Here is a 13,986-nt window from a genome sequence, read left to right on the forward strand (position 1 = left end):
TTAAAAGTTTGATTTATTCGGCTTGATTTAGTGTTTTACTTAACAATGTTTAGCATAACCGATACACACACATAACAGAAAAGTGACTCCCTAATCAAAATGATGTCACTTTTTAACAAAAAAGGAGGTTTTACGCAAAATTATTTCGCAGGGGTATATTGCTACACTTATTGAATAAGTAACTGTGAAAAATAATAACATACGAAAAAAAGACATTGAAAAGTGTCAAAATAGGGGTCAAACGATGGCTGATGAAACAACAACTCTTAATTACTGTACAATACACAAACAGCAGGATACTGCACCCCCCAAAAAAATACTCTGTAATATACTTTTAAAAATTAACCATTTACCTTTGATAATATGTACCCATTCAAGCACAATTCATTAAATTATTCTCATCTTTGTACTTACGTTAGTCAATACGTGCAGACATACAATTGTCATTTTATTTTTGCTCATTTTTTGTTTTCGTTACAAAAGTTATCCCATATCCTGGTTTGTGTGTCTGTATAATGGTAATAGCAACTCATTAATGAAAACATCATTAACATAATGTATGAAAACATCTAAAAGTCTGTAATACAACTTTCATTTCATGAAATCATTAAAAAAAAATGATTTTGATAATGTACCTTAAAAATTACCACAATTAAACCCTACACCGTCACTATTGGAAATAATAATCTAAAAATGCAGGCTACCACCTATCAGAATACAAAATAAATCAATTTATGAGTACAATAAGGGCAAATGGGCAAAAAAAATAATAATGATGATAAGCGGAAGTGAAGTGAAAAAGTCGATCCCGATCAACACGATTAAGAAGCACGATTAGAAGAGATTTGCTGCGTTTGGATACGATCCCAGACGATCTGATGCGATGATCACGATCAAAAACTAATCGTGTTAATCGTAGAAAATTTTGAACTGTCCAAAATTTTCCTACGATTAATGCGATTGCCACGATTGACCTTAAGATCTGATAAGACCATCACGCTTGCTGCACGATTAAGACCACGATTTCAATCGTGGCGCCAATCGTGATAGTGGGAACCCCGCTTTAAGGTTGCAGTATATTCTAGTGTAGATTATTATTGCACAATTTGCCTATGATATATATAAAATGGTATCATTTAAATAAACTTTTTGTATTAATTCTTACTCTGAATATCATGAACGCGACTGAGCCCGAGCGAGCGGAGCGAGCGAGGGGGACGGGGAGGGTGTGGGAGGGGGGTGTCCCCCCTCCCACGGTGAGAACTTTTTGTATTTTGATGTTGCAAATGGTGCAATTTGATGCATGTTTTTGCTTGTTTTTGCGTGTTTTATCGACTTGAAACAGTCCCACTTGTTTGAGGTAGCAATACAATATTTTCATGTCGATTATTATTGAACATTGTGGCTATAAAATGGTATTAGTTAAATAAACGTCTTATATTACACTGAATATCATGAACGCTTTCTGCTCAGCAATCAAACAGAAAAAGCATGCACACGAGGGTGTAGATAGGGGCATTTCCCCTCCCACATGAAGGTGATTTTACATTTTCAGACCTTAAATTCAGCGATCTGGTGCAAATTTTTGGTGCAATACTTTTCCATCGAAGTGTTAAAATCACGGAATTTAGCTCTTATTCCGAATGTGCATCATCTGTGTGTATGTACAAAGTCGAGTGAGGAAGAGCTTAGGGGAAGGGGGATTCCCCCTCCCGCTCGGCGGAGCTTTTGCGTTTTAAGAATTGAAATAAGCGATCTGGAGCACACTTTTTGTGGAAAAATCGGAAATTGTCATTCCCAAAAATATATTAAGTCTAAAGTGGGTAACAAGCAATGGAAGGGTGGCAAGATACCTCTCCCATATTCAAGGATAGCCTTTTTTCAGTTTCGCTGAAGCTTTTTGAACTGAAATTCAACAACCTGGCGCACACTTTTGTTGGAATATCTGGACATTTTTCAATCAGAAGAGAAGTGTAGCAAGCCTGTGGAAGGAGATTCTGTATAATTTTCTGATTGCAGTTAAACGGTTTGGTGCACACATTTTGTGTCATATTTGGAAAACTGTTTATGTTCAAAGCGTAGCCACAGTCTACTTCTATGCAAGGGGGGGGGGGGGAGGGGCGGGCGAGCAGGAAGAAGGCGTGGGCGAGTGTTATCTCCACCCTTCCCGTACGATGGATCTTTTGCCTTTTTAAGGTTGAAATTGAGATATATCCTATTCGCATATGGAATATTTGGGAAATCATTAAAAAAAAACAAAAAAAACTGGTGGGGTGGGGGGGGGGAACTGAGGGAGGAAAGGGTCGATTGAAAGGGGAAATTCCCCTTGTACATGAGAGAACTTTGAGTTTTCGGAATATAAGTGATAAGTCTTGTGCACTCAGAATTATTCATAATTTTTTGTAAATCTAAAAAGTGTACTAAGGCTAGGGAAAGAGGCACAGAGGGGGAGGGTTTGGGTTTGGTTTGGATACCCCCTCCCAAGCACGAGAGATTTTGCATAATTTGAATTGAAATTCAACGATCTGGTGCACACTTTGAGTGAAATATTCAAAAAATTATGATCTTATTTGATGAAAGGTTGAAAAGGAGACCCGCTTCATGTGCATGCATGCAGTATACACGCATTTTTTTTTTCGCCTCGCAAATCCCCGGTCCAAATCTTAAGGGGGGCGACCGCCAGGCGCGCCGGAAGCAGTTTTGGATTGGGGGGGGGGGGGGGGCAAATATTTGAGGGGGCTCACGATAGACCATACATATGTTACACAATATGCACATACAAACACACACACACAGAGACACACACACACACATATATATATATATATATATATATATATATATATATATATATATGTACAGTGGCGTACCGTGGAGACATTGAGGGGGGGGGCACCTTGTGGAAAAGTAATTTGGAGGGTGTGTATACTTGTGCGTGTGTGCGTGCGCTGTCAGTCTGCAAACTTAATGGGACTACAATACATTACGGGATGTGATACATTCAACAACGCAGTCATTGAGCAACATTGTAAGTTTTCCTTACATGGATGGAATGACGGTGTGAAACGACAAATTACTGTCAGCAACATCAGGAGAATTGCATAACAATAAGATGCGAGCGAGCTTGAAAATTTTAACATTTTACAGTCCTAAAACTGCCGTTTGTAGCTATATCTTTCGCTTTGGAAATTAAGGGGGGCGCACCGGGCGCAACTGCTGGCAATTACTGGCAGCAACATTAGGAGAATGCATGGCATAACGATTCAATGCGAGCGAGCGAAGCGAGCGAGCTTGAAAATTTTGATATTCTACAGTCCCAAAATTGCTATTTGTAGCTATATTTTTCGCTTTGGAAATTAAGGGGTAGGCGCACCGGGCTCAACTGCTAGCAATTACTGGCAGCAACGTTAGGAGAATGGCATAACGATTAAATGCGAGCGAGCAAAGCGAGCGAGCTTGAAATTTTGACATTCTACAGTCCCCAAACTGCCGTTTGAAGCTATACTTCTTTTCGCTTTGGAAATTAAGGGGGGGGGGGGACGCACGGGCGCAACTGCTGGCAATTACTGGCAGCAACATCAGGAGAATGGCATAGCGATTGAATGCGAGCGAGCGGATCGAGCGAGCTTGAAAATTTTGACAATTTACAATCCAAAAACTGCCGTTTGTAGCTATATTTTTTCGCTTTGGAAATTAAGAAGGGGGGGGGGGGCATTGCGGGCGGGGGTTAAAACTATTTTCCGGGAGCGCTACCTACGTCAGGTGTCACGCTAGTAACAACTAGCGGTGGAAGAGGGACGTATGGAAGATTTTTTTTTTCTCAAGGGGGGGGGGGGGGGGGGGGGGGCACACGTATAAAAATTACAAAACAAAGAAGAATTCTTAAAAAGTTGCTTCAAAAGGAGGGTTGGCATGGGCCAGTTGTGCCCGCCTCTAAATCCGCCAGTGCTTAAAGCTAACATTTTTATATTTACACGATTTTCCATAGCCAAAGGCCTCTAAAAACTGCAACGGTTACCGTTGAATGCGGTTGAGATAATCCGCTCACACGCAACGAAGAATGAATGTCGTATTTATGAGAGTTAGAAGTACTAATCGTAGCTAATAAATTTCCCTATTTGTATTATATATATATATAATTTCATTTATTTTTATCTACTTATTTATTCATTTATCTATGTATATATGTAGTATTATTATTATTTATTTTTTTTTTTTTGGGGGGGGGCTTTTTTGAGGGGGGGCAAAAATGCGTTTTGCCCCCCCCCCCCCCACTTTCGGCGCCTATGGCGACCGCCCCCATCGCCCCCCCCCCCCTGGCTACGCCAGTGTGACAATATCCTTAAACAATTTTTCTTTTTGGAATTTCTTTCCTTCTTTTTCCGAGAACTATACTCTATACAGGTTGCTGTAATTGAGCATGTGTAGCTTGATGGTGAATGTTCAACCAGGGTTTGCAGTATGCATCGTGCCTGCGTCCGCGTTTACCGAAATGGAAAACCGCTTCTTACCTTCTTGTACAGTCTGCTATGTGGAAATACATGTATTGGATTTTCGTGCCCCCATTTTTTTTTTTTGTTGCTATGTTGATCAATAAGGGTGCTGAATAGAAAAAAAAAAAACACCCTGAAAAACAAAGCAAAGCAAAACAAAACCCGAAAAAAACTTTAGGTTCCATGTTTTCTGGTCATGTCTTCAGGCGCCATTTCCCCCCACATCTCATGTTGTGTGTATATTGTGGGGAAAAACATGCTTATGATGTCAAAAATACTTTTGGGCAATTCCGTACGAAGGGCAAAAACAGCAAAATTCAAAGTAAAACAAATGCTTATAAATTTAAGTTTCCCATACAGAGGGATCGTTGTGTTTACGGAAACAAAAAACCCTTTTTCAATAACTTTCCTCATTTTTGTTGTACACACTTTTAAAGTTGGAAGACTATTTATTGTAGTTATCTAAAATTTTACAATATCAAATGAAAATCTAAAATGAAACAACTTAAATATCTCTCTGCTTTATCCATACTTTCACATTTTTCTTCTTATGCTTCAACAATCACATTTTATGAAGCATTAAGTCACTCTCATTATGATATTTTTTGGAGAAAGTTTCAAAACCTACTGACAAATTGACGTAATTCCGTTACTATGAAATTGAAAAAAGTTTTCTCCTGAACAAACTAATCGCTGATTTTATCTCCCCTTATAAATTTTTTCTCTACATGTGACTCCCTGAAAACTCACAAAACATTTTGTGAAATATCTCCTTTAGTTCTGCTGTAATTGTGGTAACGGAATTACATGGTAACGGAATTACACGCACATCTAATATGAAAAAGAATGACATAACCTACTTTCATGCCAATATGTATGTGAACTGTTCATGAAATAGCTTCAGGGTATTATCCTTGAGCTTAACAGTGTTAGTGATTGGCAGTAAAGGAGTGAAAGTTGAAATATATGTATGATGCACTGACATGACTCAGCATAGCTGGATGCCTCTGACAATGAGCCCTAACATCAGGGTACATGCCAGACTACACTACTTTTGCTGGAAGTCTCCTCCCTTCTTTTACCTTTTCTCATGTACAAGAACTACATGGAGACTGTGCTGATAACTTAGGTTTGCTATATAGATACTCATTCTTATGTTAAAAATCACACTGAATTCTGAGATATTAGTGTATATTTTCTTGCTAAAAGGTCTCATGGTTTCATACAAAATCTAAGTATACATTCTGTAGTGCTGAGGGACTATTGAATGGGTGTGATGCAGCATAAATTGGACAAAGGTTAGAAAGAAGAGGAAGAACACAAAATTTCTTTCAAAGGAAAAGAGAGCAGTGCTACTAACAGAGAGAAATGAGCAGGATAATTTTTGTGAGGAAAGATCAAGAATTTTAGAGAAGAATCATACACAATGTGATAGAAGTCATTATTTGACACGGGATGCCCACTGAATGTGGCACCTTTGATCTTTCTGTATGCTAAAGACTTTATTAAGACCATTGAACATGTCCTGTTTTCATCCTCAAGTCATTTATTTCTAATGGTAGGTGTATGACTATGACCTTCTTTCATCTGCTTCTTAGATCTTTCGTCCACAGAGACACATATTTTGATTTTCATGCCCCTTTGATACAGAGCGTCTGCTACCCTTTGAAATTTGTTCTTTAATCCTTTTTTTTTAAGTAATAAAAAAAAATACCATTTGTAATTAACATTTACCCAGTCAGTTATTGTGATACAGCTCTAAATTGTAACATTTAGGCCTATACTTCCCGTCCTAAGAAGATTTTATATAAAGTCAATGGGCTACTGCTTCTACCTTTACTCTTCATGTTACCACTTGCCGTACAATCTAGTTTCCTTTGATAGTGCCATTACAGTGTATTTTATTATTTGCTTTCAGGCAGTCAAAATACCACTTACTGCAAAAGAGAAGATGCACACTTCTTTTGAGTGAATATACATGTATGGCAACACTCAGGATGAGAAAATTGTCAAAGTCAAGAAGACAGAGACAGGAAACTTGTAGGAAATTTATAGGCCACGTCATGATTACAGTCAATGATCAAACACTGTCCTATTTCTGAAGAGGTCATTTGGAAATTTTGTGTGGTCAGAAATAAATACTAATTTTATTCACAGGTTGAATATTCTGGCTCTAACACAGTGAGCTGTAGATGGATAAAAGAGGCCCTCTAACCTTTAAAGATGAATTTACATAATTTGGTGGAGTCACTCTAATGGTTCAAAAAGTTGTAGTTTGTTACAGTTATTTTACTGTATTTTAATTATATTTGTCATTGAACCACAACTGCATCTTTTCACTTAACAAATAAAACGTTTCAAGCATCCTTTGTGTGGTCATCCTTGATATTAAACATTGTGTTCAATGATGGGTCTGCACACTGAGCTCTTGCACTGAAAATTGGCACTTCATGATTTAGATTTAAATTCAGTGTCAATCCGGACAGTTATTTTTTGTGATTTTCTGTGCGTGTGCACATTATATTTATGTATAGTACTTGTAAGTAATTCACATATATCATCAATAATTACCATATTTAGGAAGAAGAAAACAGAGAAAGGTGTCTTGCATGATATTAACAAAAGAAATACACGAAAACTTGAGTATTGTTGACTGAATTTATAGAATTGTATTTGTGTAGGGCTATTGTAGCGTAATTCCGTTACCATGTGTCTTGGATGTCATTTACCTGCAGAGTGAGAAATTCTTAACTTGAAAGTAGACAAATCTTGATGGATGTGGTACTTAAAAGTTATGAGATCTTGATTGACATAGTTACAACTTCAAATCACAGTCGTTAGCATGAAAATTTTATGTTTTTTGACAATAGAAACTCATTTGGCACCTATACACTTGTATCAGCTTTAAGTTAAAGGCTAGAGAGTACTTATTTAGTGGTTATAATTTAGTTGAAGGCATAAACAATCTTTATCAAGACATTTCAGAATACATGAGTACCAAGAATTTGCATTTTTTCCAGTGTATTTCAGAAGACGTAATTCCGTTACCATTTGTGTAATTCCGTTATCACTGACTTTACGGGGAAAAAGCCTGCTGCTGAGAAAATGTGATGAAATATTTGAAAAACAATCCAACTAAATTGAAGTTGACACAATCAATGATGAAATCAGACAACAACCTATAGTGTATGTGTTATAGATTTCAGAGAAACTACTCCCAAAGTCAGAGTTGAAGTTGTGACTCAATTTTCTGGTAATTCCGTTACCATCACACATAGACCTCCTTTGCAACCAACCAAGTGAGAACATTTAAAAAAATTTGCATTTGGGGTGATAGTGTGCGTACCTCTGCATCTTTTAAATGTATCAAGAGAAGGCTAAGTAATCAATCCAGTGTACAGGGGGGAAGAATATGAGCCAAAATTCTCTAATTTGTAATGCCGTTACCGCGGAATTGCCCTTTTGCATGTTTCTTTGAACTGATGGATCATGGTTATAAAATAATGTATAGGCGGCCATCTTGAAATTCAAAATGGCCGCAGCATATACTAAGTACACTTGGACCTATATCTGATATCAAATTTGGGGCAAAAAGCATGGTTATAATTGTCAGACATTTTGAAGCATCTTTTTTTTTCTGTTAAATGACGGTTCAATTTGATAAGTGGCTGTCTTGAAATCCAGAATTGCCACCATAGCAAAATGTATATTTTGACCCGTATCTCATGATGATTATAAGCGTCGCAAAAAGTTAACAATTCTGACATAAAGCGTGCTCATATTCATGATATTAAACATTCAGATACACCTCTTATTCCCTGAAATTACATACTAGTATTCATTTGCATAGTCTGTCATCTTAAAGTTCAAAATGGGCGCTTTTTTCTTTTTACTATAAATCTCTGGTTACAAGCCATTTGTAAGCATGTGTTTATGGTAACACATACAGTGTAGGCCTATATTGAAACACACACACACACACACAAACATATGCTGTAATATTGGATCATTCGGATTGCCGCTATCTTGAAATTCAAGATGGCCAATATAGTATACTGTATTTCGACTTTATAGACTTTACTGCAAAATCAAGTAATGCTGGAACACTGTGAAAATGTTGCCGTAAATCTTCAACAAAGCACTGCGTATAAACGTATTGCTTATTGTAGGTATATTGCCATTTTGAAACGGTAAATAGCTGCTATACATGTATATATGGAGAACATTCCTGTAAAAGCGCCGCATTTGAATGGAAAAAGCACTGCATTTTGGATGAAGTAGAAGAAAAAACAAACACTAGTATAAAATGCCTTCTCTCTTTGTGTTATTCCAGAAATAAATCAAGCAGTGGAATATGAGCTCCGTGATGAGTTGCTTTGGTGAGTGAACAATAATAGAGTTTGTGAATGCGATACCTGGTTGCTGGGAGACCATGACGTTTCCTGTCTTTCATGCATCCCATAATAATGAGATCAGATAATTTCTATGGTTGCATATGAGCGACGTAGACTCGTATGAATCTGTCATTCTTGTATTAGTCATGTGCAAATCAGTGTTAAATAATTAACTTGTTCTTCGACGGAAGCTAGATACAGTGATATATCAAAAAAAAATGTAGGAATCCATCAACATATTTCTAACAGTTCGGTAGATATTTTGCCATCTTGTAATTCTCTTGAATGACTGAGTTTCATTGCAGTAACCTGAGATTGATATGTTTGTGTGTCTCATGTGACTAATGCTTGCAAAACTCTTCACATTTTAGAATCATTTTGTTCAGCATTTCATGATGCAACGGCTAATGCATCAAACAGGAGATCAAAATATGTCATGTTATCGGCTATATGGAATAGTGCAAACCACGCTTGAAGCATTTCCCTGTGAATATGTTACAGATTGTTGAGGGAGAAAAGAGAACTGATTCGATGTTGAAAATGTATTTCAAACCACTGCCCTAAAGCTACTTTGCGATTGTATGCACTTCTGCAAAGCAGATGGAGTTTACCAATGCGAAGATTGCAATGTGGTTGCTCTCTCATACAAGTCAGGGTCGAGGGTCATGACGGTTTACGATGAGGAACAACCAAAAGGGCTGATGTCCCTTTAGCAAGACTTCAGACCACGAAGAGCGCTGAATTGTAACTGTTGGTGGTGTCCGAAAACGACTGGCCGTATATGACAGACTGCTCTTTCCCAGGTCGTGTTTCACTGTTTTCATGATAACAGTGAATACATAAGGTATAAAAGGTTCCTCATCAATGGTTTGCTCTGTAAATTGGAGAGTGATTTCCGAGAGGCTAAACGTCAATTCAGAGGGGGAGAATTTTAGTGTGTGAAGATTTCTCTGCAACGTCAGGAAATAATTGTGAGACATTTATTTGTTCGTTTTCAGTCTGTCAAAGTAGCGTCAAGATTTTGACCATGCAGCACCATCAATCATATCAGTGCTTGCTTTTGTACATTTTAATGTTTATGACTGCATGAGATGAAATATAATTACTATACATTATGAATAATGTCAATACTATTGCCTTAATAAAAATTACAAAAAAAAGCAGTGACAGAAAAGTAACAGTACCCATAGAACACGTATTATCATGATGACCACGTGTCTATTTTAATCGATCATAACTCCATGTATATCGTACGTTATTATTTCTTGACATAACTTTACTGCATAGATAAACTCATATTACAATCTGTGAGTGTTTGTATGTGTTGATACACTAATCCAATATTTTTTTTCTTGTAGGTGGGCTTCAAGACTTCAACAGCTCTGATACAACATTAAAGGTATCGTATGTTATTGATAGAGATGAATATTGGGTTTTTAACTTTTTGCGAGATACTTAGAAACAGCTGATGAAATAGTACAGAGCATACCAGTCGAAGAGGAATTCAAAGTTTATTTGATGATAATCGGTTTTGAAATGGCCGAGACGCCCAAAAACAAAGTAAAACAAAGCGACCCTAATAAAAGGTGGGTCCCACCTTTTCTTCTCAGCCATTTCAAGACCAATTTTCATCAAATAAACATTGAATATCTCTTGAAATTACTTGCTCTTTCATATTATTTCATATAAGAGGCTTCTCGTTATCTCACCAAAATGTTAGAAACCCAAAGTTAGGAGTCAACGAAAACTGTAGGATTCCTTTAGGATGATTATAAAGACAGTATATGAAGACGAAGAGGAATTGAGAGAGGAAGGTGGGGGGGGGGGGTGAGAGGGAAAGAAAGTTATAACTGTAATTTGTCTCTAGCATTTCACATACATTCCGTGTGTTTCTTTTTGTCTTTTTATGTTTCTGTCATCTTTTCTTTCTTTACATTCAAACGTATTTTGAAAGGATAGCATATTGTGATTTTTGTTTTTCTTTATTAATCAGGTCCAGGGAAGGCCTATACAGTGTGTGTGTGTGTGTGTGTGTGTGTGTGTGTGTGTGTGGATACACTGATTCAATATATGTATATATATATATATATATATAATATATATATAATATATATAATATATATATATATATATATATATATATAATATCTTCTCGTCGGTGGTCTTCACGAACAGCTGTGATACAATACTAAGGTGATGTGAACAGAGTAAAGACGAAAAGGAAAGAGAACGGGGGAAGGGATAGGGAGGAAAACTGAGATCCGTGTTTAGCATTATTTTATCCACACGCATTCATTTCGTATATTCATTTATTTTATGTGTTTCCTTCTTTCTTTCTGTCATTTTTCTTTCTCTTCATTGAAACTTATTTTGAAAGTATGGCATTTTTTTTAATCATCAGGGTCCAGGGACGGCCTAATCTCCCACGTGCATATAACAGTATTTAAGCTCTCTCTTTCTCTCTCTCTCTTTCTCTTATGATATATATATCAACATGTAATTTGATGTTTGAGGTAATTTTCTGCATGGCATGATAATTATGACTTCTCTTTTTTTTATTGATCAGGGTCAAGGGAAGGCCTAAATACCCACGTGCATATAACAGTATTTATTTCTCTCTTTCTCTCTCTCTCTCTCTCTATATATATATATATATATATGTATATATCTATATATGTATATATATATATATATATATATATATATATATATAATGTTCACCTTGGAATATTAAGTTTTTGCCAAAAAAAAAAACAAACTTATCGTTGTCCTAGTATACACTACACTGACGAAGGCCCGAGGCGGGCTGAAAATGTCGTGAATAAAAACCTTCTTGTTGGATGTACAGATGACGTATTTGAGACTCATTCTTCTTATACATATATATATATATATATATATATATATATATATATATAAACACATAATCATGTACCTTTTTCCTTTTCTTCTTTTTTCTTGGTATCTCGTTTCTGTTATAATATACGTGGTGATGTATTTCATATGTTATGTTTGTTTTTGTTGCTGTTTTTCTTGGAATATTATATTCACGGCTTTTCTGAAAAACAGCCTTGCCGGGCCGATCGAGGGCACTATCTTATCCATAACTTAAAAAAAACAAAAATAAAACCTCTAGCGTATTTATATATCTTATATATATTTACTATGTATAATATATATGCATATATATTTCAATAAAAACTACATATATGAATATATGTATACTATGTATATATATGATATATATACTATGTATAATATATAGTATGATATACTTATACTTAAAACTACATATATATATATATATAATACACATATGTTTATATATATGTATAAATATAAATGGAAGTGGTGATTTTTTAAAAACAATTTTGCCGACTTTGTGTAGGCTCTCTCTTATCCTCGAATGACTCCACAGCTCTCAGTTGATTGCTTGCCTCTTTGATTTTTCATCCATCCATTTTATTTATTCAGTCATCCAGTCATTCATTCATTTATTCATCCGTCAATTGAATATTTGATTCATCCATTCATTTATTCATTCATTATTCAGTAATTCATCAATTCATCCATTAGTTCATTCGTTCATTCAAATTATTCATTCAGCCATTCGTTTATTCATCTATCCATCCATCCATTCATTCATTTATACATTCATACATTTATTATTCCATCTCCAACAAAAAATGTAAATAGCTCCCAGTTTCTTTGTTTGTTTTTCAGCAGATATAAGTGCATATATCGACGTTAAGAAATATTAGTGAAATTCATGAATATGCCATTAATAAGAAAGGTGGAAAGAAAAATCATAATAGCTTTCTGAAAATATGAACATGTCGGAGATGGCGAGGAATGCTAAAAGAGTGCAGTGTTTTTGTTGTTGTTTTAAAGAAGAAAGAGAAAAAGTGCAGTGCCTGGTGTAGGATGTATTTCCCCAATCATGATAAAACAATATTATTGACCTTCTACTTTTATCATGAAAAGAGGAATTATATAACCAAATTACATGTGAACTAAGGATATACAAACCTATACATAACTAGACAATGAAACACACACCCAGACACATCCTAACACTAACGCTTATGCAGAAAAGGAAATAGAATAGAAAATGAAGAAAAGAAAGAGAGAGAGAGAGAAAGAGATGAAGAAGAAGAAGAAGAACATGGTGTAACAGAAAAAAAAACCGGTCGATAGCGAAGACAAAAAGTGACGGATGAACGGAGCTGCTGAGCTATACGCTAAATGTTAAAGAAAATTTCAAGTTAAATGTTCAATCCTCTGCTTTGGCAACCGTTGACACATGAACAGAGGGTCTTCTTCCTTTTTTTTTTTTAGTTTTGGAACATATTTTGGTGAGTTACGTCTAACCTTGGAAAAAAGTAAAATCAAATATATGATCTATCAATGCGGGGTCTGTTATATCAACATCATCCAATTTCATTTTTGTTATTCGGGGTTTACAAATTATTTTGATTCATAGCGCTATATATTATATTTCCAAGTCTAATTCACATCATATCCAAAACGAGATATCCGATTCATATAATCCTTTCTTCTTTTTTTTTATACTTTTTTTTTCAATATTCCTCACAGATTAGGTGTAACCGCTATGACTGCAGCTGTGACTTATGCTTTGTGAAACAAGACTACCTGGTCAGTCACATTTAACCTTTTCCAATTTACTTCAGTTCAATTCAATATAGATTTATTCACAATAAAACAAGAACAAGCAGCTGAAAAGCTAAAATTGTTCATTTTACAAAACACATACATTTTAAAAATGCATTTGTTGAAATTATCTGTCAATATGACGAAAACACAGTACAAATGGTGAAAAATATATTGAACGAATAATTACAAGCCATGTAATAACCTTATAAAACATGGACTGATTTGGTTTCTAAAGTATGAAATTATTGAGTTTCAAAAATTATTTATTTGAATTTTTTTTCAATAGTTGGGTGATGGGAAAATGGTTATGTTGAGCCATCTCACAACTGCTAAATCCATTAAGTTTATTGACAAAATTGACATCGGATACCATTATCAGCATGAAACAGAGCATGACCTTCATGTGTGAACATAAAAGGTAGTGG

This window comes from Diadema antillarum, unplaced genomic scaffold, assembly GCF_040938485.1.
Source record: "Diadema antillarum isolate AM-2024a unplaced genomic scaffold, OU_Dant_1.0 seq00000927_RagTag, whole genome shotgun sequence".
Classification (NCBI taxonomy): Eukaryota; Metazoa; Echinodermata; class Echinoidea; order Diadematoida; family Diadematidae; genus Diadema; species Diadema antillarum.